The sequence below is a fragment of the Castor canadensis genome, chromosome 1, assembly GCF_047511655.1.
Source record: "Castor canadensis chromosome 1, mCasCan1.hap1v2, whole genome shotgun sequence".
In the NCBI taxonomy this organism is placed as follows: domain Eukaryota; kingdom Metazoa; phylum Chordata; class Mammalia; order Rodentia; family Castoridae; genus Castor; species Castor canadensis.
Window position 1 is genome coordinate 198497871 of NC_133386.1, and position 24615 is coordinate 198522485.

At 54.1% G+C, this 24615-nt stretch overlaps 1 protein-coding gene across 3 annotated transcripts in view; it reads left to right on the top strand.

The window, feature by feature from the left end:
• The first annotated feature begins 1231 nt into the window (after positions 1-1231).
• Positions 1232-24615, top strand: part of Dagla (diacylglycerol lipase alpha) — a 59900-nt gene continuing 36516 nt past the window's right edge. For 2 of the 3 annotated variants that reach the window (XM_074046945.1, XM_074046969.1), the window contains exon 1: positions 1232-1357. The gene's annotated coding sequence lies outside the window, so the exon portion shown is untranslated. Of the gene's footprint in view, positions 1358-1505; positions 1679-24615 lie in introns of those variants that run through there. The other variant, XM_074046964.1, reaches the window with a different exon arrangement.

Genomic DNA, 24615 nt, shown 5'->3' on the forward strand with positions numbered 1-24615 from the left:
CCTGGGGATTCTGCTCCTCCTTAAATCCCTCCAGGCAGCTCTGGGTATTGGTATTTATCTCTGGTCCCCATTTTCTTTTCCTTTTTTTTTTAACCTAAGCCAGTTTGTCTTCGCCAAGACCATAGATATTACAGAATACTCCCAGGAGAAGGCTGTCCCGGAATACGGATTTCGCTTTCAGCCAAATGTCCAGGTAATCTTGGGGGGGAGGCTCCACCTCAGCCTCCCTTACACGTACCTCCTTAGATCCACCTGTGGCTCCCACTCCTACTGAACTGCAGCCAGTCACCCTAATTTCTTAGGATGGCAACGTTTTAGAGGCCTTCCCTGCCTGAAGCACTTTACTCTTCTTTTTTTGTGTGTCTGATGAATTTCTGCTTGACCTCTGAGACCTGGCTGAATTGCCATGATCTCCAGACCCACTGGCGTCTTCTAAGAGCTCTGAACGTCTCCACAGCTCCCGGCTTTGCTTCCATTGGAAACATCATTCCTTTGGCTGCCTTCCTCAAGGAGAGAGGAGAGAGCTCCTTGAGGGCAGGGCAGGTTCTCATCCACTTGTGCCCTCCCCCTCCCGGCTCGGCACAGCGATGGGATACAGCAGTGCCCCTGCCTAAAGATCAGCTGTCAGGAAGACTTGCTAAGTGACTTGCTGCGTGGATGAATGGGCGTGTGTGAAGAACAGGAGGGGTGATTTTCTTCATTTACCAGAAATTCAAATTTGACCGAGCGCCCCTTTGGATGTCAGGCACGCTGGGCTTGGTGGGTGGTGGTGGTGGTGGTGGTGGAGGGGAGGACACAGATGAAGATGTGCTCCGACTCCTTAAGGAGCTGCTCAGTAACCCCAAGAAGGTGGAACCCATCTCTCTCTTTCCTCCCCCCAAATAAACCAGTTCTCCAGTGATCTTACTTGCTATTTTTCCTCTCCCACGCTAAACCCCGTCACGCGGGGCCTAAAGGAGGGGGACCCAGGCAGCTCTCATCCCCGCATGCAGTGCTGCCCGTCTAACCCCTCCCATCTGCCCACGGAGCCCCTACCGAGGCCAGAGTCAGGGGCCCACCGCCCCCATGCATGGGGCCCAGCGCAGCCAAATGCTCCGCTTGCTCGGGCCTCGGCGCCGCTCCCCTCCCTGACGCCAGAGGGCGCTGTTGCCCCACGGCCGTCGCCATGGTCACCGCTGGCGGCGGAGTGGGGTTTACGTAAAGGACGCAGCGTCCCCCGGGGGGTGGAGGCGGCCTTCGCGCCGGCGCCGGCGCCCTGCGGAAGCAGTGTTAGTGAATCGGGGCCTTGGGGAGCCCAGGATGGAGGTGGCGGTCGCGGCGGCGGCGGCGGCGGGCCGAGCCCTGCAGCGGGCGGGAGGTAAGGGGGACCTCGGGCGCGGCGGGCTGGGGCGCGGGCGCGGTGCGCGCGGCGCGGCAGGCTGGGCAGCGTCCAGGGCGCGCGGTGGCCGGCCCGAGGTTCGCGGGCGGAGGTTAGGCTGCCACGCGCGCCAGTGGCAGGTGTGAGGTCCGTGGAGCCCCGGGCACCAGTGTGGGGATGGTGACACCGTGGTCGGGGTGTGGGCAACGTGGATCTGGCACGGGCAGCGTGGTTTTCCTGGCACGCGTGTCAGAAGACTCACCCCCACCTTGGTGTGGTGGTGGCCGCCCAGGTGTGAGGCGGGTGCAGCCCTCCGTACAGGTAGGTGGTGCGCATAGAGCTCCGGCTGGTTGGGAGTGGGTGCCCAGCTGGTGCCGGCATGCAGGTGCGGCGGGCATGGTTGTGAGGAAGGGCTGCCATTGCTGGGGTGTTGGGGTAATTCTGGCTGTGGGCTTAACATGGTCTGGAGTGACAGCCCTGAGGACTTTAAAAATCGGTGTCCTCAGATGGTTTGAGTCCCTGAAGTGACTATGAGAAATGTCCTTGGCTCTGCTCCGGGCTGTCTGGCATTATGAGGGGGTGAATTGGTGGCCCTCAGACCCAGGTGGAATGGAGAGTAAACATCCACCCTGGGGTGATGAAGGGCATTGCCTCTGTCAAAGGACCCAGCTTTCATGCCTGTTGGGTACATTGGACTGAGCAGAGGCTAGGAGAAGGTTAGTGTCCTTTATAAAGGACATGAAAGAGAAACTCTAGTAGATGCTTCCACCATGAGGTTCTCCATGGTGACCCAGATGAGACCTAGCCTGGTGCTAGCATTGTGCTGGACTCATGAGTCCATCCCTCTTTGGGGAAGATGGGAGGGGTGGATAGTTCTCATTGTTCCTGATCACAGGAAAGGTGAACATGGAAAGGGTGCCAAGAGGTGACCCATGTCAGCAGGTCAGGGGGCCATGTGGCACACCACCTGTCGGTAGTCCCTGGGCCTGTCTTCTCATTGGGTTGATGGGTTCACTGCTGAGGACCTGGGAGTGAGCTCTCTTTTTTGATGCTTGGAAACCTTTGGGTCCAGGGGACCGTTTGGGGGATGCTTGGAAGATGATTCTGTAACCACTGGGATCTTGCTGGGATTATATCTGTCCTCATACCAGTCCTTTGGGAAGATTTGGGGGAGATGTCACCTGGTGTCCTACTTCTCAGAGGGACAATTTCCAGACCTCCAGAGAAGTCTTGGGATGTGGGGGAAATCTTTAGGTCTTTGTAGATCTCTTGGAGAAGTAGCATTGAGGGTGGAAGAAGAAAAGTAGTGAACTTGGGTTGGTCTGGGAAAGGCATTTAAGAGTCCAAAAAGACAAGATCGAGGGTATTGGACACTAAGGTGGTAGGTGCAAATTTGCCAAGGTGAGTGTCTGGAGATACCAAGTTCCCTCACTCTAGAGTACTTTTAGTGGCATTTGGATCCAAATAACTTCAATTCCAGTAGTGGTTGTGTGACCTTGAGCAGGTGACTTTACCTGTCAGAGCCACTTCATATGGTGGTCAGTGGTCACAGAGAACAAAAGGAGAGGTGCACATGGAAATCCTCTGTAAACAGTGAAAGGCTCTGCAGAGGTTAGGGATTCTCTTCAGGTAAAGAGACCAGGGCGGGAGGGAGGAGGCCATAACAAATGGAAACATGGAATGTGATTGGGGAGGAAGGGAGCCAAAAGTTGAGGGCCTGTCATCAGGAATTAGAGTCCCTGAGTGTCCATGCTCCTGGTGGGGGGAAAGTGGGTTCTGTTGACACTGTGAGTCTGCTACTGAGCTGGAAGCAGGCCCGGGGTCTCTCGAGGATGATTCTGGACATGGCCGAAGAAACTGAGTCTGCAGGAGTGGAGGAGCCCCTGCAGGAGGAACCTCTGCAGGAGGGAGCCCCTGGCTTGGGCTGCAGGCACAGCTCATCATCTGGGTAGGTCTGGGAGGTGTCTGTGGCTGAACGATCTAGGGTGCTTGTGTGGGAGGGAGACTGGGAAGTATGCGTTTTCTCTTGAGAATTTCCCTTGGCTCCCGGCTCTGGGTGGGGAGCAGTCAAATCAGCATTGGGGGCTGTAAGCCTGAAGAAAGTGAACTGGGTCAGGGCACTCACTGAGTGGACTCAGGACTGGCTGGTCCTGTGAAGGAGGTTGAGGCTGAATGGCAGGGGGACTCGGGACAGTGGGTGGTGCCTTAGATGCATGGGGAAGAGAAAGGGGCAATGGACCCCTTAGAGGGTGCCCCAAGGGTAGACAGATGTGAGAACTCAAAGGACATCTCTCCTGATGTGGTCCAAGTTCCAACTGAAGGCCCTTCCCAGATGGGGAAGATGAGAGAGGCTGCACATTGCATTACATCAGCCACCAGGAGCATAATTCTTGATAAGGGGCTGCAGAGTCTGAATTACAGTCCCCTGTGGATGGCAGACTTGGTACTGGAAAGCCCCTCGAATCCAGGCCCATTTTCTTGACCATTTCCTGTGGGCGTCTGCCATAGCCAGCAACCCATTTCACAAGCTTGCAACCCCGAGGCAGAAAGTTTTTGCCTTATGTCCAAGCTGCAGTGGAACCACGTGGGTAGGAGGACATAGCCGTGCCAAGCCCAGGGTGGCAAGCTGACTTTTCCATGCTGTGAAAAAGTGACTGCTGCTGGGACACTGCCTGGCATTGCAAGTGCTCCCTTGGTCATTCCCTGGTTGGCCTGAGGGGCGTCCAATGCATGTTCCCACAGTGCCTTTATACCTCCCGAAGGAATTGCCTGGCACTTCAGCTCCTGCCTGGAAAACGCTCTGAAGTGCAGAGTCTATTAAGGAGGAAGCCTTCAGCCTCCCTGTTGTGAATATTCAATGTTCATGTCCCCTCAGCTCACCCTCCACACCTCCGCCTGTTTGTTCTGATTTGTGGCTCAGCCTTATGGTTTGGGGCTCCAGGAGCCCTTTTCAGCCACCCCTTGCCATCTGCTTGGGATGCTGGGACTCTGCAGAGCTGGGCGGCAGGCGAGGCAGATCGGAAGATGCTAAGAGAAGGAGCTGGTCTCAGTTCCTGCAGAGCAGAGCAAGCTTTCTGCCCATCCTCGGGGTTTGAGGCAATAGGGAATCCAGCCAGGTGACCAGCCCTGATTCTTGTGCAGAGATGCCGATTTGGACAGATTCAGCAGAGACAAGGGGCTAGGGACATAGGACATAAAGGGCAAGCTGAGGTTTTTCAACTCTTGTCTTCAGTCCTATTTCCGTTTTTTTTTTTTTTTTTTTTTGGTCTGTGTTTCTCCAAAAGTTGCTTTACTCAGCTCCTGGCAACCTTTCCTTCCTTAGCTGCCCCATAAATCATAATGCCAGGCTACTCCGCTTGAGGGGTGCCAGGGAATCAGGCATCACAGGCTGGAGGATGCTGACCATTTCTGAGAGTGCCAGGTCAGCTGGCTACAGCTGAAGGCGTGGCCCATTAGAAGAAGCCTGTCCACCTCACTCTGTCCCTGTCCTCAGGCCAGAAAGGGACTTCAGTGTTTAATCACTTGTTGGTCCAGCCTCCATCAGAGTCAATTTCTCACCAGAATAGCTTTACATTACCCTCCAGTGGACTAAGCAAGTAGCGCTGGGGGAAATATCAATGAGCGTGTGGTCAGAGAAAGATAAATCTTTTAGAACCGCCAAGCCCAGGACATTTGAGGATGTGGTTACCTCCTCCCATGGGCAGAGCTGAAAATTCTTCATCTTGATTTTCCTTTTTGATACCGATTTGGGCTGGGCTTGATCTGGGTCGGATGGAGAAGAGCATATGTCTATGGCTGTGAAATATCCAGGAAGCTGCCTCTTGGCGGTGACTTCTTTGCTGCCAAGACATCCAGGGAGATGGTGTGGAGGGATCTGTGGGCTAAGGGTGAGGTGTTTTCATGGGGTGCGTGGCAGGTCATGTTGAAGAGAGCAGGGCTGGATGATTTCCTCTGCAGGACTGCTCAGGGAATGTATGTGTGTGAAACCGAGTGTGCCCGCAAGTGTGTTTATGGGAAGCAAGGGCTGAGGGAGTGTGAGCGGCTGGTGGTGTGGGAATTTGTGGGCTCTGGTGTCTGGCTGGCCTAGTGTCAGTGGGTGTGTGGAGTGGGGCGTTGCTGGGCTCCTGGCAGCAGCAGGAGGAGGGAACAGAGGAGCCTGAGGGGGCAGTCTTCTAGCTCAGGGAGGGTGGGAGGGTGGGATTCATGCCTCCCTCCTGTGATGATACTTGTGCTACTTATGGGGGTAGCCTTTCTGCTTTCTCAGTAATCCTTAGAAGGAAGCCCAGGCTAGAGGTGTGGCTCTGAAACACCCATATGTGCACTACCTGGGGGCGACTCACACACTCCTGCCTTCCAGAGTCAGCTGCGGATAGTCCACAGGGGTGACAGAGAGAGCAGTGTAGTCCTAGGCATTGTGACTTTAGAGCCTGAGGGCATACAGACCCAGATGTGAATCTTGGTAGCTGGCCACTCCTCAGTTTCCTTGTCTGTAAGTTGGGGACAGTAACTTCCTCGAGGGGAGAATTGTAAGAATTCTGCCAGATAATGCCAGACAAGCAGAGACACTGCAATCAAAGAGAGTAGTCAGTAAGCGTCTCTGTTCTTGCAGCCAGAATCTTTTCCTGGGGAAAGTGTTCCATCATGATCTGTGTAGGTTAGCACCAGGAAGGTGTAATAGATCCAGTACTTGATAAGGAGATGGTAACTCTACCCTGCCCTGGGGGTGGACAAAATTTTGCCTATCTATCCGTATCACCTACCAGGATAATGAGTTAGTCCTGGGGATGCCTCTGCCTGGATTCAGGGGCAGTTATTTCTTGACCACCTACCGTGGGTTGTGGTCAACAAGAGCCATGAAGATGAATTGGACATACCAGGTTCACAAGGTGTAGATTTTGTCTTCGAGGATTCAAAGTCTGTCAAGAAGACATGGCAATTTCTAGAAGTGGGTGCTGTGGGAAGTCAAATGAGAGGAATAACTTGAACCAGGGTGATCAGGGGAGACTTGGGTGGTCATGGTCTTTGACTCAGGCCCTTAGGACAAGTAGGAGTGAACACAGGAAGGTGAGTCTAGAAGTGGCAGCAACCTGAAAGCTAATGTTGGAAAGGTGGGTAGGAAATAGGTTCTTGGGACCACAGCTGTAGGGCCAGAGGTTGAGTCTACATCTGTGGAAAACATGGGAGTTGCTAAAATGTCCTGAGTGAGGGTGTGGAGCCTTGTGCCAGGAAGAGGCACCTGGTGGCAGGTGACAGTACTACTGATGGTCAGAAGTGGTGAGGGCCCAGGGGCAGAGCCCTTGAATTGGGGCAGTGGTTTACCCTGAGGAAGGAAAGGGAGAGACAAAGTCTGGTATGTTATGGAGGTCAGGAAGGAGGGTCTGTGGAAGGCGGACATGGGAAGGGGCAGAAGGTAGGGCCTGGAGCCTGCTCAAGGCCATAAGTCTGGGTGTCTTTCCCACTTGACTTTCAGCTCCTTACAGTGCTAGGCCATAATGTGAGCAAGGGACTTTCAAGGATCCCTGAGGACCACTGAGGGGTTCTGATGTTTCTAGCACTTATTTCCAAGCTTTTGATCATTTTTTCATCAAATTACCCCTTGAAATTTTGCCTCCCTGAGTTCAGCCCAGGAGGTTACTATTCTGGGACGTTTCATCAAAACCCTTTCAGCATCGGAGAGTTCTCCGAGCCAGGGGCTGGGTGGGAGGAGAACAGAGCCTGTCTTCTCTTGTGTTCTGAGGAGTGGTCTCTACACCTGGAGGCTTTCCTGGCTAAGGAGCCTGCGGGACTTGCTCGGGACTTGATCTTGCTGGGGGCTGGGAGGGAGAGTGGCCTTGGCTGTGTAAGCTGAAGCAGGATTACTGCTAACTCATCTCCAGTAACCCTTATCATTGTCTCTCAGGGAGCCATTTCATTAATTTATGATTGATGTTCCTGGACTTAGTCGAGGTTAATTCATTGTTGATGTCCCTTCATTTTGTGCCACATATCCTGCCCCTCTCCCTCAGGGCAACCCTGTAGACTGGCCTTATGAGGGGTGGGCTCCATGGGGTTGTACCTCAGTCCCTCTGTGGACAGAGCCCTGCACTTGCCTTTTGTCAACCCTTTCAGGTTTGGAGTCAGGGAGGGCACCAGGGCATGTCTGCAGGAGGCTTTGCTCAGCCATAAAACAATAATAATAATGACAATAGTTTCCATCTTGTGAGTAAGAAGGGACTTTGCCCAACTCAGGGGGAAAGAGGATCTCATTTACTCCATGCAACGGGTACTCCCTTCACACCCCCATCCTACAACCCTGTCTTATAGGAGGCTTGGAGAGGTTGCATCACCTGCTCAGGGACTCAAGGATCCAGTGGGGAGCCAGAGTCTGAGCAGGGTGTGTTCCGTCCAGTGTCCCACATACACCCTGCGCTCCTCCAGGCCTCTCACACAAGCCCCCTCCTCCAGGAAGCCTTTCTTCATGCTCTGCTGAACTCTAGTCTATCTACAGAGCCTAGAGCCCCCCTGAGAGTGTGTGTGTCTCCCCTCACTCACTCATCCATGTCCTCTTGAAAAATGAGGATCCCGGTGACATAGCGTTCACTGAACACAGATGCCAGCACCATGCTAAGTGCTTTCCATTTCTTAGCCACCACCCCAGGGGCAGGTGGCACTAAGCCATTTTATAGATGACATTTAGAAACTTGCTCAGTTTCATTCAGCTGAGAGGTGCTGGGGCCTGGATCCATAGGCTTCCAACTTGGTTCGTCCTCAGGGTTTTCTTCTCTCTCCATCTTCTTGGGCCTATTTGTCCATTGTCTGCGTGTTTATCAAACAGGCACTCCTGACTCCTATCTGACCTGTGTTGGGCCCAGGAGTGCACACTTCTACAGATGGGTGATTTTAGAGAGACAGGGTGGAATGTGGAGACGGCTGGGCCTGGATTCGGTTCCTGGCTCTGCTGGGCATTGTTGGATAAGTCACTTATCCTTTCCCAGCCTCAGGTGTCCCATTTGCATCACCGCAGCAATGGTATTTATCCTCTTCCCCTCACTGACCGCCCCACATTCCAAGGTAATGGGACTCAAGGAAGACATGGTGCTAATGGGAGGTGTGTATGTGTATGTGTGTGTGTTTCCAGAGCTGACACCCAAGGCCAGAATGCTTAAGGCTGAGCACGCAAACCCAGGCTGAAGCATCTGAACTCACCCACCAAGCCACCCTGGGCAGGCTGTGAGAGAATTCTGTGGCTTGTCAGCTGCCAAGAACTTGCCCAAGGACCTTGTGGGGCCAAAAGAGGGTCAGAAGATCCCCAATGTGGTGCTAGGCCCTGGTCTGTGTCCTGGTTGGCTAAGCAGTGCTGGGTCCTTGGGGACAGCCCCTCCTCTGGATCTTGGTTGTATGGAAATGCAGAGGGCCTTCCGGGGTTCTTCCACTGTCTCCCACGCTCATCTTAACTAGGTCGATTCAGACTGGGCTGGTGAGGAAGGAGGATAGCTTGCCCAGCAGCCGCCCAGACCTCCCCACCCTCCAAGCATGTGGAAGCCTGATGAAGAGGTGAGCCCCATGTCCAGAAAATAGCCAAACCACCAGGCTCTCTGTGACAGGGTTCCCAGGGCGTTGGCTAGGAATCCTCTGCTTTCTCATCAGCTCTGCCCCAGCAAGCAAGCGAGCAAGTGCTGGTCAGCGCCTGGCCAGGCTCAGGAAGGCAACACATGCTGCACAGCTGGCTCCTCCCAGCCCCAGGAAGAGGGCTGAGTGACTTGAGGGTGGGGGTAAGGCAGGCCTGGCTTCACTTATTGGAAATCTGTGGTCGGGCTGCCGTTAGGTGACGTTTTGTTTCACTTCCCAAGTTTCCGCCTTCTGCAGGCCAGGATTACATCAAGCTCCCCTGGCACGCCCTGCAGCCAGCTCCCACTCCATCCTGCTCCCCCACTGTCCTACAGCAGCAGCCCCGCTGCAGTTTCTGGGCAGTTTCAAGAGTGGCTAGGCTGCCCTAGGCTGGGCTGAGGGACTGTCCTGGCCTTTCAGGTCTCAGCTGCAGGAGTCTGTATCCCCAAAGCCTGTCTTCCAGAGAGCAGCTGCCTGCTTCATCCCCCCAAAACTGCCTGTCTTCAAGAACATGCCACCCCTTTGTGCCTCGATTGTCTGCTTGTAGTTCATGCATTCTGTCTTTAAGTTCAACCTTGCACAGACCTTCAGATGTGGGCTTCTCACGATGACAGAGTTTCATTTGAGTGCAGTGCTACTTAAGCAGGTTGCTGACCTCTGTGAGCCTCAGTTTCATCTCCAAACAGGGACTCTAATGGAATGTGGCACACTGGAATCAAATGAGACTCATGTAGGAAGCCCTGCCCAAAGCCAAGAACATGCTAGGGTCGCAGTACACACAGTACATGTTAAGTACTGCAGTAATTGTCTTGATTGCTTCTCTCAATCACTCTGTCAGCCCAGCGGGGTGCTAAGGCTGAAAGACCTTCAGTTTCCTCGTGCTGTAGCCAGGCCGCCCTGCCCTACTCTTGCCATGCAGATCACTTGGGCTTCCCTCCCCTCCAGCATCTTCTCAAAGCTGGCAGCATCTGCTGCCCTCTGGATCTTACCCTTTTCACACCCAGCCCTCTCTGGGGCTGGGCTTCCCAGCCCCCCAGTTCCTTTGGGTTCTTCTCCTATTTTGGTTTCCTTCACTTTGATGCCTCTTCAGTCCAGCTCTTTTCAGGCCTTCCTCTCCCAAGATCTTTGGTGGAAGCCAGTTTGTTCCTTGGAGCCCCTCTGAGCCTCCTTGTGCAAAGCCACTCAGCGCCTCCAGCTGTCCTTGGGCTGTGGAATGATGACTCTGTGGGCCAGACTGTGCGCCAAGATGGGGGTCATGGCTTGGCCTCACAGCTAGGAACATTGTTGGCCCTGGCAAATCAGAGTTCCACTGTGTCCTTTTCAGCCAGGAACCTTGCTTGGGTCTGGCAGCCTCTCTGGAGAAGCAGGGACCACAGGGCACTGCTGAGGCATGAGGCTTTCCTGTGTCCCAAGGATGTGAAGAAGAAGTCCAGGTCAGCTGAGTGTTCCCAAAACCCAAACACCAGTCATGTAGAGACTTTCCTCCGGTGGAGTCAAGGAATTTTTCTCATGGGTCATTTCAGTTTTGTGCCTTGGAAAAGAACTTGGTCTTCCTCCGGCACTTCCCTGGGATGCGGGCCAGACCACAAGCAGGGAATAATTCTGTCACTTGCAACTTCCTATCCACCCATTCATTCCAGAACACTTATTAAGTGTCTACTGTGTGTTAAGCTTTGTGTATGGAGCTGGGGGGTTATAAGAGAAAAGTTACCCAGAGTCCTCTGGTCTTGTTAGTAACTGACATACGAATGGACATTATAGCTCTGACAGCAGCCACAATAGCACACACTTCCAGGGTCGTCCTTCCTGCCATATCTGTTTGAGTGTTTCAAATATAAGAACACACTTAATACAAAGAGCAGTGACAACTTCCGTTTTGTGGACACTCACCCCAGGCTCTGTGCTTAGGACAGTCCCACAGCTCTCTAGGAGGGCGCACTCGTGTTTTACAGTAGAGTATGGGCCAGGACCTCAGCTTCTTTGGAGAATCAAGGGAATGTGCTAGAAGCCACGTAGTTGCAGCTAGTGTCTGTCTGGCCTTGTTTTCAGGATGTTCCTCTCCTTAATTCATATTGGGGAGCCTGTGGCTACAGGCAGAACAGGTTCCCAAAAAAGGAAGACCCCTTTGGTCACCCTGTTGCTGAGCCCAGCCTTCTGCATTCTTAGGAAGCCCCGTTTCTATCCCCCATGTGTAGGCCTGTCTGTGGCTCAAGGCTGGCTTGGTACATGGCTTCCCAGATCAGCCTTCCTTAGACCCTACACCTCCCTGGCCTTGGTAGGTGCCTTTCAGGCTCACATAGGGTGGTTCCTCTTACCCCACATGCCCCCTTCCAGTGCTGCTGAGCTGCCCAGATTGTTCTCCTTGCTGCCTGCCTGCTATACTTTGCAGTATAATCTGCAGGCTCATGGAGGCCCTGGGTACCTCAGGAGCTGCCGTCTCCATTTCTCGGCCCCTTTAGAGAGTCTGTCCCTCCCTTCCCCAGGTGAACCCCATTCAGCAGGCTTCTGGGAGTGGTAACTAAGCCAGGCGCCCAGCCTGCCACCTGCTCAGTATTTTATAAAAGTTTAACCTTAATGGTGTAATGAACTCCCGTCATAAAGCAGCTGGAGCAGTGCATCCTGGGATGTATAAATTATAGGAGCCCTCTGAAGTTGTAATTGGAAATGGCAGCAACTGGAACGTTGAAAGAGGCTGGCCTCACTGGGCTGAGCACAGCTATTCTCTTCTTTCTTTCAAAAGGCACACAGAACTGGGTCTGGCTGTGAAGAAAGAATGTCCTCAGACCAAACCGAGCTCCTGGTTCTTCCGCCCCAGATCCCACTTCCTGCCCCCGACTGTGTCTGTGGAGCCTGTGGGCTTTGGAGGCAGGACCTCCACCCCTGCTCAGGCTCGAGTTGCAGACCTGCAGACAGAGTGGGCTGTGGGGGAATGAACTCAGCTCCAGACAGCCAGTGAGGTCAGCTCCAGCTCTACCATCCAGGGAGGGCTGCTGTGCAGTTGATTTGACTTCCCTGTATTTCCACAGTCTGATCTGTGAGGTGCAGAGGAAGCCCACCTCAGCAGTGGTGGTGGGGTTGGAACAGAATCCTGGGGAGGGGTGTGTGCTCCAAATGGGGTTGGTGTCTGGCCCCTTGTCACATTTATTGCTGGTTGTGTGTTCTTAACTGAGTCATTTAACCTCAGTTGCAGTTCTCATCTTTAGAATGGGGGCACTCTTCAGTCGCTTGTCCAGAACTCACTGTGGTGCTGCTTTGTTGTTCACAAATGATGCAGGGAGCTTGCTGATGAAGGCACAGCATTTCTAATAAGCACTTGTGGGGCTACTGCTGATCAATTGACCACACTATGAGAGGTGAAGGCAGGATGTGTGACACTTAGTAAATGCTTGCTGTGACGATCCACCAGGCAAATGGTACCTGTCATCTGCACCTGCCCAGAACTGGCACCAGTGCCCATGTAGGTGTCATTAAGTGCTCCTGAGTGTGGCCCTGAACCAAGGAACAGGCTAGAAAGGAGAATCTCACTCATTGCCAATCCATCTGACTCTGGGATGGAGCCCTGAGTAGCAGGAAGCCTGGCACTGGAAATGAGCCCTCTGCACACTCAGGTGGGACTCGCCCTCCAGAGCAGGGTTTCTCTGAGTGCAAGGTTGGTCAGCTGTGGCATCAGAACCTGTTGGGGTTGGCCTATGTGGAACTTGCTAAAATACAGGTTCCTGGGCCCTGCCTTGGCCTCACTGATTAAAAATTGCTAAACGGGAGCCTGGGAATCTGTATTTATCAGTCTGCTCCATGCCTATTCAAGTTCAAGTCCGAGCATTACTGGGAATCACTTGCTGCCCAAGAGCTGTGGTAAAGGGCAGAATCCCCACTCCCTGCCCCAACCTTGTGCATAAGGTTTTGCCTCTGCTGAAGGAAGAACAGGGCTCTGGTATGGTTTGCCACCAAAGCCTGGAGCCCAGAGCTGCCCTGTCCTGGGCCTACCACAGGGCCTTTCTCACAGTTAGAAGAGGGGGGAAAAAACCCTGATTGTCTACCAGTAGGGACTTGGGAAAATGAACCAGTGATTCTACTGTAACAAGGAAAGTTGGTGGTGAAATACATTTACTAAAGAAAAAGTTCACTTTCTCTAGTTCTCTAGTGGTAGCTACAGAGTGGCCCCATATTTGTACACAAATCAGAAAGACTAGAAGGATGGTAATAGTTAATAGTTCTCCTGGCGGGATCTCAGGTGTTGTCTATTTTGTTCTTTTTGTTGTTGGTTTCTATTTTCTACAGAGAACATAATTTTGTAATAAGAAAAATGTAGGCATAAACATGTCTGGTCCAGGGTCCTTGGGTCACGGAGTACTTGCCCTGCCTGAGACGAGAGTCCTCCCCAAGCCAGGGGCAGTCCAGCCTCCCAGGGCTCTGGTTTTCTTGTGGGGCTGACCTTCACCATGTCCCTCACCTCCAGGCTGTCTCGCATACTGTCTCTCCTGCCTCTTTCTGCTTTGGTTTTTCCCTGGTGATGATAAGGATACCTCCTCTATGTTATGTGGGAAAGGAAACCAGAGAGGAGTGCAGCCCCCTCCCCAAACCCCAACTCGCAAGGCTCTGGGGCAGAGTTCATTTTTCATCACCTCAGCATCCAAACCCTTAACTTCAGAGCCTAGGCATGTTAGATTCACTTGGGAGGCAGTGGTTACATGAATGAGGCTCAGAGTGCTGTCAAGGACAGGGAAAAGCCCAAAGCTGTGTAACCTTGGGCACATCGACATACCTCTCTGGGCTAAGGGTCTTCATCTGTAAGGTTCTGGGGATCTGGGAGGTCTGGATGCTGGTTTCCCCTGGTCCTTCTAGCTCTGATCTTTTGGGGAGTCACATGCCTTCCCACTTCTGCTCTGCCTGATTTTCTGAGCAAGTTATGCTGCCCAAGAAAACCTCTCCTGTCTGTTCTAATTGCCTAGTAACAGTTTGTACCTGAGTGGCTGCTGGGGCGCAGCACTCCAGGTAAGGGTTTGAGCAGGGAAAATACTGTCTCCCACAGTCAAGAGGAGGGAGAGGGCAGTGCTGGGACAAGAGTGTGACCCACTGACCACAGAGGGCTGGGTGCTTTAGCTGTCCTGGGCCTGAGGTTGGCCTCCCCTGAGCCCTTTGCAGCCTCTTCGTTGGGTGTCTTCCTTTCCTTCTTTCTTGGCCTGAGTTGCCTTGTGAGTGCCCCCGCTGGGCTTTGTGTCTGAGACCCATTTCCATCAGCCCCAGCAGTCCAGAGTCTCAGCCTTTTGAGCTACTGGTTTCCATTGAGTGGCTCAGTGGGGAGGGAGGGTGGGAGAAATCCATTCAAGCCATTTGTTTGAAAGACATTTAAGTAAACCCAGGAGATTTGTGTGGTCACATGTTTTCAGTGTTCTTTCAGAGGAGCGGATGGGCTTCTGAATCTCTCCCACCACCCACTTTCCTGCCTGGGAAGTGCATGAGGCCTAGGCCTCAGGAAGAATCATAGAGAGGAAGCCTGCCTGGAGCCTGAAGATCAAAGCTGGTAGGGGGCTGAAGAAACCTGAGCATGAACTTCAGCTGCCACTTCGTGCTTCCTGTCAGTGGAGGGGCTCCCTCTGCCTACCCAGGCAACACCAAGTATGTGTGTACCTGTGATGCCAGGGAAGCAGCATCACGGCTTCTGTGCACTCTCAAGCAAGCTTTCCCTGGCCTGCAGGAGCTGCCACCTTCTCAGGCAGCCCAGAGCAGGAGTGGGGAGTTGCTGGTGGCATTCAGTACCAGGGCCTCTAGTGCAGTGTTGGGGAGGCAGGCCTCTGCTGGCCTAGGGCCCTGCACATGGTTGCACCCACTGTCCACCTGGCACTGGGAAGTCTTTGCGTTTGGGATGGAAGGAGGTGAGAGGAAATGAGCCAGCCTTGCTTCCCCTTGTTGTTGCTCCATGGTCAGTCCCTCCAAGAAGCCTTCTGTGTTGCCTGGCTGAGCAGTGGGTCCCACCCTGGGGTCCCTGGTATTAGAGCCCTGTACTTACTGGCCCACCTTGGTTTCCTTGACAGTCTGTCCTGTGAACTCCTTGAGATTGGTCCTTGGCATTACATGTGCATGTCCTCAGAAGCTCCTTCATGAGGTCCTGCTGAGTGTGACCAGTGCCTCCTGGTCAGGGATCTCCCAGGTCCAGGTCTGGTCTTTGAACCACCAGAGGCTGTGGGTGGGTTGTACTTTGGAACATCTGTTTCACCTCACATTCCTCACATACTGTCACCTCACTCTCTTCTCACTCACTGTGTGAGTGTCAGGCTGGAGAGGAGAAGTAATGGAGGGAGAGGGTAGAAGGTCCCCAGGCGGGTCCAGCCAAGGTAGATCCATTCATAGTGGCCAAAGCCAAGATCTCTCTTATGTGCCCTCAGGCAGGCACACAAGGAGGTGGCCAGATAGCCACTGGCACCAACCGGTCTGGTAAGTTTGCAGACCTGGCCATTTCTCCTGTTCCTCCAGGGACTGGGTGTCTTGAGGCTTTGTGCCTTCTCTCCCCTTTGCACAGGGAGGGTGTTGACCCCTGGCCTAGGTTTTGGTCCTTTCTCAATCCTGCCCTTTTTGGGGTCTAAGGTAGTACACAGTAGGGGTACTGGGCTCAGGCAGAATAGGAACCCTGGCTGGACAGGGGTCAGGCACCTCAGAAATATGGTCGGGTATCCCTGCTTTCATCCCCTGAGACCATGGGGGATACTAAGTCCTTGGAAAGTAGGATACTCAAAGGCTAGGACGCCAGGCACTAGATGGGAGCTGGCAGGGGCTCTCTCAGTTAATGTGCCCAGGACAAGGGTTCAGAGGCCCAAAAAGGCAGCCATGTGCCCATGGCCTCACTTGCAGGGTTCATATGCATTGTGACTTCTCTGTGCCCCTACCCGCCTGTCTCCCCTCTCAGAGAACAGGAAATGGGGGTGGGGGAGCCCGGGTGCTCCTCTCACCCCTGTAGGAGGGGCTTGACACCCCCTCATAGGTGTCAGCAGAGCCTCCCCAGTGGTGGTGTGGGTTCTGGGATTTCCCTGGCTGAGTCACCCTCGGCCTGGCTGTGCCTCAGCTGAGGCAGGAATGATTTGTGAAGGTGTTTGGGTGGTGACAGCGACTCACACAGAGTCCCAGGCGCGGGACGTGTGGGGTGGAGGGCCCTGCATCCCCTGCTGGCTGTGAGCAGCGACCCCTTCTCCATCAAGCCCACCATTCCCACTTCTCAGCACAGGAGGAGTGAGGCTTCAGGTCCTGAGCACAGCTGGCAGCTCCCAGAGATTCCCTGGGCCAAATGCCTTCCCTTCTCTGCCCCTGCCAAGAGTCTAGAGAATAGGAAAGCCATTGAGTCCCTCCCCAGGAAGAGCTGCTTCACAGACTGGGCACCAGGCAGGATACTGTGAGAGGCAGGAAGTGGGGTCAGCATGGTGACCTAGTGGGGGCCAAAGACCCCTGGGAGGAAGGGGGAAACTGTAGGCTCACTCCCTAGAAAATCACATAGATCTTTGTGTACTTGGGGTGCACAGTTGAGGGAGCTCATCCTCATCCCCCTTCCCAGGCAGTGGTGGGTGCAGTCAGTAGGACGGAGGTGTCGCAATCACGGCATGGGGGAGGGAGGGGGAGGACAAGCAGACAGGAGTCTGCTCTGGAGTATGTGGCTTGCAAGCAGGCCTGTGGGGGCGGTGTCAGCAGTGCTGCTGGGGGGGTGGGGTGGGATGTGCAGTTCTGGGTGACTGGCCCCAGAGTCCCTGTCTTCCGGTTGCCAGTAGGAGAGAGGGTAGCCCTCTGGGCTAGAAATGGCAGCCTCGGGGTGACATTTGGAACCCTGGCATGATTTGGTCTTGGCAGGCAGACTTTTCAGCCTCTACCCACCCGCCTGGCCCGGTGAGAAATGCAGCCGTTTTTGTTGGCAGGGTGCCAGGGGGCAGCTGTAGCGTCTGTGTGGACGGTGTTTAAATGCCTACGAGCACATCTGGCCCATTGGTTGCACAAATTCTTCTGAGTGCAGGCACAGGATAGGGTGTTCTGGGAAGGAATGTGACTGGTAGGCCAGCCTTATGAGCCCCCAGTTTGGCCCACTGCTATGTCAGGAGCACTGAGGCTGAGCCAGCCACAGCCCAAGCAGGCAGCACGAGCCAGTGGGGTAGTAGAGTAGTGAGAGGCCTGGTCCCAGCTAGGCTAGCACTCCCTGGGCCTGCCAAGGGGGTGTCTTTAAAGGAAATGTGTCCAGCCACTTGGGAAGTAAGCAAGTGTTACAGGCTAGTTGGTGCCAAGGACAGGAGGGTGATCCTGCCCAGGAGTGGGCCAAGCCCTTTCTTGGACCCTCTGTTTCCTCCTCCCCTGGGAGTGATGAGGAGACATGAGGTGATGGCTACAAGTTCCCTGGACAGGGTCTCTGGTGGGTACTTGGGCTCTAAATAAGCAAGAGCTGGTATCATTGCCCTCATTACCCTTTTTTTTTGGCAGTGCTGGCATTTGAACTCAGGACCTTGAGCTTGCTAGGCAGGTGCTCTACCACTTGAGCCATATCCCAGTGCTCCCTTATTACCTTGATGTTTAAATTAGCATCATCATTACTGTGAAGTTGGTTTCCCAGAGCCTGGAGATCCCCCTGGAACAGGAAGTGTGCCTTGTGTCCTTGACTGGCATCCTGGTCCCTGTCTACCCAAGAATTAGAAGTTCAGAGATAGGCAGTCGCAGTGTCTGGGTAGACAGGACAGGACCTTGGTGCGTCTCTGTGGCCTCTGCAGACTTGGTTGAGCCGCCCACTCCCATCTGCAGGGGGCTAGCCCCACCCTCCTGAGTTGGCTGGGAGACCTCCGAGAGAGGAGCGTGTGTTCTCCAAACATCTCGCTCACAGCAGATGGCAGCCACAACTGCCTTTCTCCCTGCAGTTCCGGTGCAGTTCCCTTCCCTTGCTCACCCCCTGTTAACTTTGCTTTTGGAATTGGAGAGGCAGCCTCCAAGCCCCCAAAGCCACTTCCGATTGTGGATAAGGCTTGGCACAGGTCGTGTGGACAGTTTGTAAAGGAGTGGAAACTTCATGCTCCCACCTACTTTATGGGGATGCTCAGTCTTGCTCTGGTTCCTGCTAGCTGACTCTCAGTCACTTTGGCCAAGTGTGCTGGCAGCATGATCTGAGAGGAGCAAAGTTGCTGGGCCCTGGCCTTACTTGATATTTCTTGTATAGCTGCTAGACACCAGGTGCTGTGCTGGGTGCCAGGGACACAAAGAGGCAGTATGTGCAGCCCTGCTTTCCAGTGGGGAGTTTGGAATGGAGGTCCACTGACCGAAATTCCTGGAGGATTGGTTAACCCTGGTGGCCACACGGAGGAGGTGGTGCTTAGGCTGAACTGATTGAAAAGGGCATCCTGGGCCAAGAACAGCCTGTGCAAAGGCATGGAGGGATGAAGAGCTCTGCCCACAAAGCACTCAATTGTGGCACATGGCAGAGCAGAGGAAGAATGTACTGCCTCCTCTGGACCTGCTGTTCACCCTAGGAGAAGAGTCTCTCCTAGCTGTTTCTAGATTAGGGTCAGCCGAAAGCAAAAGCGCCAAACAGGAGCCAGTGATGACCAGGTTTTTCTCAGCTTGGGGGTGGGATCTGCCCTGGGTTTGGGGCCAGCAGGAGCAGCCCCTATAAGTGGAGTAGACCTGGTGTGTCTCTTCCTCCAGGCTGGTCCTGCAGCCAGGAGATTGACAGTCAGGTATTCACACTGCTCCTCAGGAGATCCTAGAGCAACTGGGTGAACATGCCCTTGGAGGGGGTGGTGCCAGATGACCACAGCACTTCCCCACATTCTGCACTGGTTCCCCCAGTATCGACAGGCAGCACTAGAATGAGCATTCATGTGGCTAGGTGCTTGTGTGTGCTGAACCCTAGGATGAGTGTTCCCATACAGGCCTCATCGTCTTTAGCCTAATAAAGGCCATGAGCAGCTGGCACTGGTGGCACATACCTGTAATCCTAGCTACCCAGGAGGTGGAGATCAGGAGGATCACAGTTTGAAGCCAGCCTGGGCAAATAGTTCATGAGACCCTATCTCAGAAATACCGAATGCAAAAAAGGGCTGGTGGAGTGGCTCAAGTGGTAGAGTGCCTGTCTAGCAAGATTGAGGCCCTGAGTTTAAGCCCTAGTACTGCCATAAAAAAAGAAAGGACGTGATCAGTGGGCATCACTACTGGCCCCAGGGTCCCAGACCTTGCTCGAAGTTACTCGGGAAAGACACCCTCAGAGACTCCAGGCCCAAGAAGCCTGTCACTCTCCAGCATATCTCCTGCTGGGTTACCCTGTCCCCAAGACAAGGCTCTGGGCGTGTGGGGGGGGGGGCGGGGGAGGTGGGTGGCAGCCAACTTTCAGGAGCCCAGTTTGGAGGACTCAGGGCTGCCCCATTCTTCGCTGTTGCTGCCTCACCCACCTCACAATCAGGCCCCTCTCGGGGAGTGACGTGGGAGGAAGCCAACTCATTCACCCTGTGGGGCCCTCCAAGTACTGGGGGCACCAGCAGCTGCTGCCGACAGGGCCTTTCGAACACTGCCCTGTGGGGCAGCAGCCAGCAGAGTGGACACCCTGGTGTTTGCTTTTCCCAGCCCTGTGCTTGCTGTGCCTCTTGCACCTGCATGACTGTTTGCCCAAGGATTTACCCTCCTGGAAGATGGGCGGGGCTGGGTGAGGTTTGGCAGGCAGGTGGCCTTTTAGTTCTGGGTACCCAGCTTTTCTGCAGACCCCACACTGCCCATTAGCATCATTGCTGCCCCGGTGGTCCCTGAGGCTATCCCAGCAGTGTGTGGCCTCTCCTACACAGAGCATGTGACCTTGCAATGCCTGGGCCTGGCATGCCTGGCATCCTGGGTGGCGGCAGCAGCAACAGCTGGACTGTTAGATAGCCCTGTGCTGGGGCACTGGCCCCAGAGTGTGGGGGTGAGGGGCAGCATCAATGGGACTTTTGTGTGGCCAGGGCAGAGGAACACATGGCCGGAGCCAGGAGCCCTGCACAGGCACATCTGTTCCTTTCTTTCCCAGAGTAGTCTGTCTTCAGGCCCCCACCCTTTCTCCTAGCAGGAGACCTTGTCTTGATTCAATCCATCCCAGCCCTGACCTTCCTTTCACCCTCTTTCAGATGAATCAGCCCCAGAAACTTGCACTTGAATTTCTCCAGTACTGGGCCTGCGTCCTGAAGGTCTGGTCTTCCAGCACCTTTCCCCAGGCTGACTGAACTCATCACCAGTGACTCCTTGAGGCCCTAGTCCTGGTCCTCTGGGTTGAAGGCAACAGAGTAGATAACTAGTGGCTGGATAGATCTGGCATCTGGGAATGAGGGAGCCCTTTATCTCTAGTAGCTGGGAGGCCAAATTAGGGCTTGCATTAGCCAGGCAAGGAGCCAGGCATCTCTCTCCCTGAAGTCTTGCCTGTGGCCAGCCATATGGAGTGCCTTTGTCCCTGTTAGGAGGGGTTTCTAAGCACCATCTTGGAGTTTCTACTCTACTTTGCACAGTGGCCTTCAGCAAATCCACGGCTCTCTGCCACTCAGTATCTGCCATACAAGCCATGTGAGAACAAGCAGGCCATCTCCAAGAGGCTGTGCTGCATCCTCCATAGGCAAAGAATTCTGTAAACAGGACAGCTTTGAGAGCACATTCACTCAGGCTTGGTGACAGCCTTCCCAGGTGGGCACCACTGTAAGAGGTGGCCTCATCACTCCCAAGTGCCTGTGGGGATCTGGGCCATGTGTTGGGTGCAAGGAGGTAGCCTGTCCAGGGTAGCCTGGCCTGGCGAGGGGTGCCTGCGGCTACTGGCTTTAGATCTGCTAGGTGCTCCCAGGTCTCCTCCAAGCAAGGGAGCAGGACAGCAGGACGGATGTGGAAGAAGGTGAGTACTGGTCTCCCTGCTTCACGGATGGGGGCAGGGGAGCTTGCCCAGGAAGCTGGTCTTGGGACACAAACAGGGTCAGCCAGCCTGGGAGGCATTGCAAAAGCCCCATCCTCAGGCCATCATTCAGAACCACGTCCATGTGCACTGCTCTGGGACACTCTGTTCCATGCCAGGCACATGCCCTGACTCCTCCCTGTGGGCTGGTGCTTTTGCAATCTGCATTACAGAAAGGAAATCCTATCAGTGCTGCATTTCTACATCACTCAGATGTTGCCTGTCCCCCTCTTCCAGGAATTGGGGCTCAAAGAGGCTGCACCTTGCCCACACCTGTGAAGGGGCTGGGCGCAATTCCAGCCCACATTCTGTGACACCAAGCCCCATGCATTTCCCACTCTGCCCCTGCAGTCACAGAAGTGCTAATAAATAAATACACTAATACATAATTAATCCCATGTCTAACCCTCTGGCCTTTTCTCTCTGAGCACTTCCCAGATGTGATCTCATGTGTCCTGTCAGAGCCCCAGAAGAGCTTTGGGGAGGCCTTGTGCAGACAGTGGGGAAGGACACATGGGCCACAGGAACTTAAAACTGCCCCCCACTTCCCTCAGGCTCAGCCTAACACCTGTACACTGCCCTCCTTCAGCCCTCTGCCTCTGGGTAGGTAGTTTTGGGGCAACGTTCACCTGCTCTCTTACTCTGGACTCCTCAGGGGTGCAAGTGGGAGGAGGAGAAGGTGGGTGTGCAGGGTGAACAGAATGTGGCTGAGGCTCATTATAGGGCTTTCCTGCTAAGAAGTCTCCTTACAGCTGCTTGTTCTCATATTCCCTGGAAACTGGCAAAGAGCAGATCAGGGTCATGGGAGGGAGGCAGAGAACAAGTTCCTTACCCAGGGTCTTCCTCTATTCCCCAGTGGCTGGGAGGTAGTGGCTGTTCCTGTCTCCATTGTGTGGAGAAGATGGGGCTTAGAGCCTCATCCAGATCCCATGGGAGTCACTGAAGGACTCTGATGGACTTCAAAAGTCAGGGCACTTACAAGGCTGGGCCTGTTTCCTGAGAAAGCCAGTGAGAAAGGCAGCAACAGGCTCAGCCTCTGTACTTTTCAGGGCATATTCCTGAGCTGGAGGCTGAAGAATATATGTATAGAAACCCAGCATGCATGGGGAAGAAGTGAATCCTAAGAAACTGGAGGCTGTGGTTGACCCCCTTACCTACTATAAGACGACCCTGAGGCTCAGTTCTCCTTGCTTACAATCAGGCCACAGCATCCTTAGCTGAGGTCAAGGCTCAGCCCCAGGCTGTAGGCCTGTCACCAGGAGAGGGCACATTCCTCAGGGCTCTTCCCCAGAGGTCCTCCTTCCCTCCCTCAGGGACGCTTTACAGAGGTGGACATTTGTCATAGTTTCTCAGATGCCCAGGGAGACCACAGGCATGGAGATCTATAGAAGGTAGAGGGGAACCAGGCTTGTCACTGCTGGGGAGCCCCTCAGGTTCACAAGATCTGCTCACAGTGTCACCTATGTAAGTCACTCAGCATCCCCTTTCTGCTCCAGTTGCCTCCTCCATAAAATGAAGATACTGCATTTATTTCCTTCCTGGCCCCCAGCAGGGTGCTGCACACCCATGCCATCTGCCTGTGGTCCCTGCTGTAGGAACAGGTTAGGGTTGGGTTTTAGATCTGAGCATCCAGTGAAGTGAAAAAAGCTTGAGGTTGGCAGTCAGGAGCCCTGGGCTCTGGGCTCAGCTCTGCACTTCTTTCTACACATCAATCTCTGTCCCTGGGGCTGTGCTCAGAGATGGCTTCCCCTTCAGGCAGCAAGGATTTGGTGAGCTCCTGCCACCTGCCAGGCCATTTGCTGGGGGCTGGAGATACAGCATGCAAGAAAACAGGAAAGGGCCTGCCCTGGAGAGCTGCACCCCCGTGGGGGGACCCACACAGTAACAAGAGAGCATTAGATGGTGCTAAGTTCTGGGACGAAAATGAAACAGTCACACAATGGGGAGGGAGTAGGGCTACCTGAGACAGCGGGCAGGTCCAAGCATTTGAGCTAGGAACTGAATGACAGCAGGGAGCCAGACACACAGAGGTTAGATCTGGTGATAGGATGGAGGTGGGCTGATATCCAGGCAAGAGAAGGAGTGAGGGCAGAGGCAGGACACACTTGGCTTGTTGGGGGACAGAGAGGAGGCTGGTGTGCTTGGGAAAGGAGTGAACAGGGGCAGCATGGGAGAAGGTGAGGGCAGGCAGAGGCAGGTCCTTCAGAGCCAGCAGCCCAGCTTGAGAAGCAGCATGCTTTCTAAGGTGATGGGCATTGTGTAATGAGTGGAAAAAGTATATGGGAGTGGGGGTGGAGGATGAATGGATGAATGGATGGATGGACAGATGGACTGATGGATGGATGCTTGAGTGGATTGATGTGTGGATAGTTGGATGGATGGTTGGGTGGATGGATGGGTGGATGGATGGATAGATGGACATACAGACGGATGGATGCTTGAGTGGATGTATGGATGGATGGATGGTGGGATGGATGGAGTTGAGTGGATGGTTGATGCCTGAGTAGATGGATTGATTCTTGAGTGGATAGATGGATAGTTAGTTGATTGGTGGACAGAGATCCACTCTAAATTCCCCTTCCTGTGTGGGGCTTAAATTAGCTCTGATTCTCCTTTACCCGGGTCGAGCCTCTTTGTTGGTCATTGTCATGATCAGAGCTGGGTGGCAGAAAGAGTAAGGAGTTGACTGTTGCTGACTGTTCAGGAGGACTACCTTAAATCTGAAGCATGTTTTTGAGGACCCTCAGTTGTGGAGACACAGCCCAGTGACCACCCCAGAATGGGTGCTTGCTGATTGGACATCTGACCTACCTGTGCACAGGCTCACTTCACTCAGTTCTGTGCTGAACGGGAACTCTTGGGGAAATATGCTGCCTTGGGGATGTGGACAGGTAGCCCCAGGCCTCTGTTCTCAAGGCCTCTCTCCAGGATCCAGTGCCCTCTCTGCTGTCCATCACACAGGCCAGAAATCTGGGGTCACCCTTGACAGTTCCCTCCCCTTGCCCCAAGTGTCAATTTTTTATCTGCTGGATCTCAATCTGGACCACCCATATCCATCTACTCTCATATCTACTTCAGTCGTGGTCCCAAGCTCGGATCAAGGACCTGACCCACAAGAGGCAGCCACTACTCTGCCTACACTGCCCTGCCAGGCTTCCCAACTTGGCCTCGTCTCTGCTCCTCTCCACTGGCCTGCTCTTAGCTCTGCCCTCTGTGTCTGCAGGAGTAGGTTCCTGTTGAGGGGCATCCTCCATGTTTGTCCCTGCTGCTCTCTCCTGTGATCTCTGTGCTCCAACTCAGCTCCAGCCCTGTGTTCTCAAGGTTACTACCCTTGCTTCCTTCTTCAGGCTCCGGTGGGCCCACCATGCCTTCCAAACATGCAGCATTCAATTTTCCTTGTATGTGGAGATTAACTTGGAGTCTTTCCTTCTGGAGTATAGGCTTTCTGGGGCCTGGCCCCGTGTCAGCTTTTCTTTATTACCATCCCCCAGGTCCCTGACACATAGTTGGGCCTCTGTTGTTGGATGAGTAGAGGATGGCTACATGTGGAGATTTAATCTGGTTTATATCTGTGCTCACACTGCCCAGGGCCCTACCCAGGAGCTCTTTCCTGCCTTCTCTCCTTTCAGAGACTGCCCCTGCCCCGACCTAGGGAGCCTGGAACCAAACCCTGCCACTGTGAGTGTTGGTGTTCTCACACCTACCAGGTCTGCAAAACACCTTCTGTTCTGTGCTCCCCCTGGATCTGCTAGGCCTGGGGCTT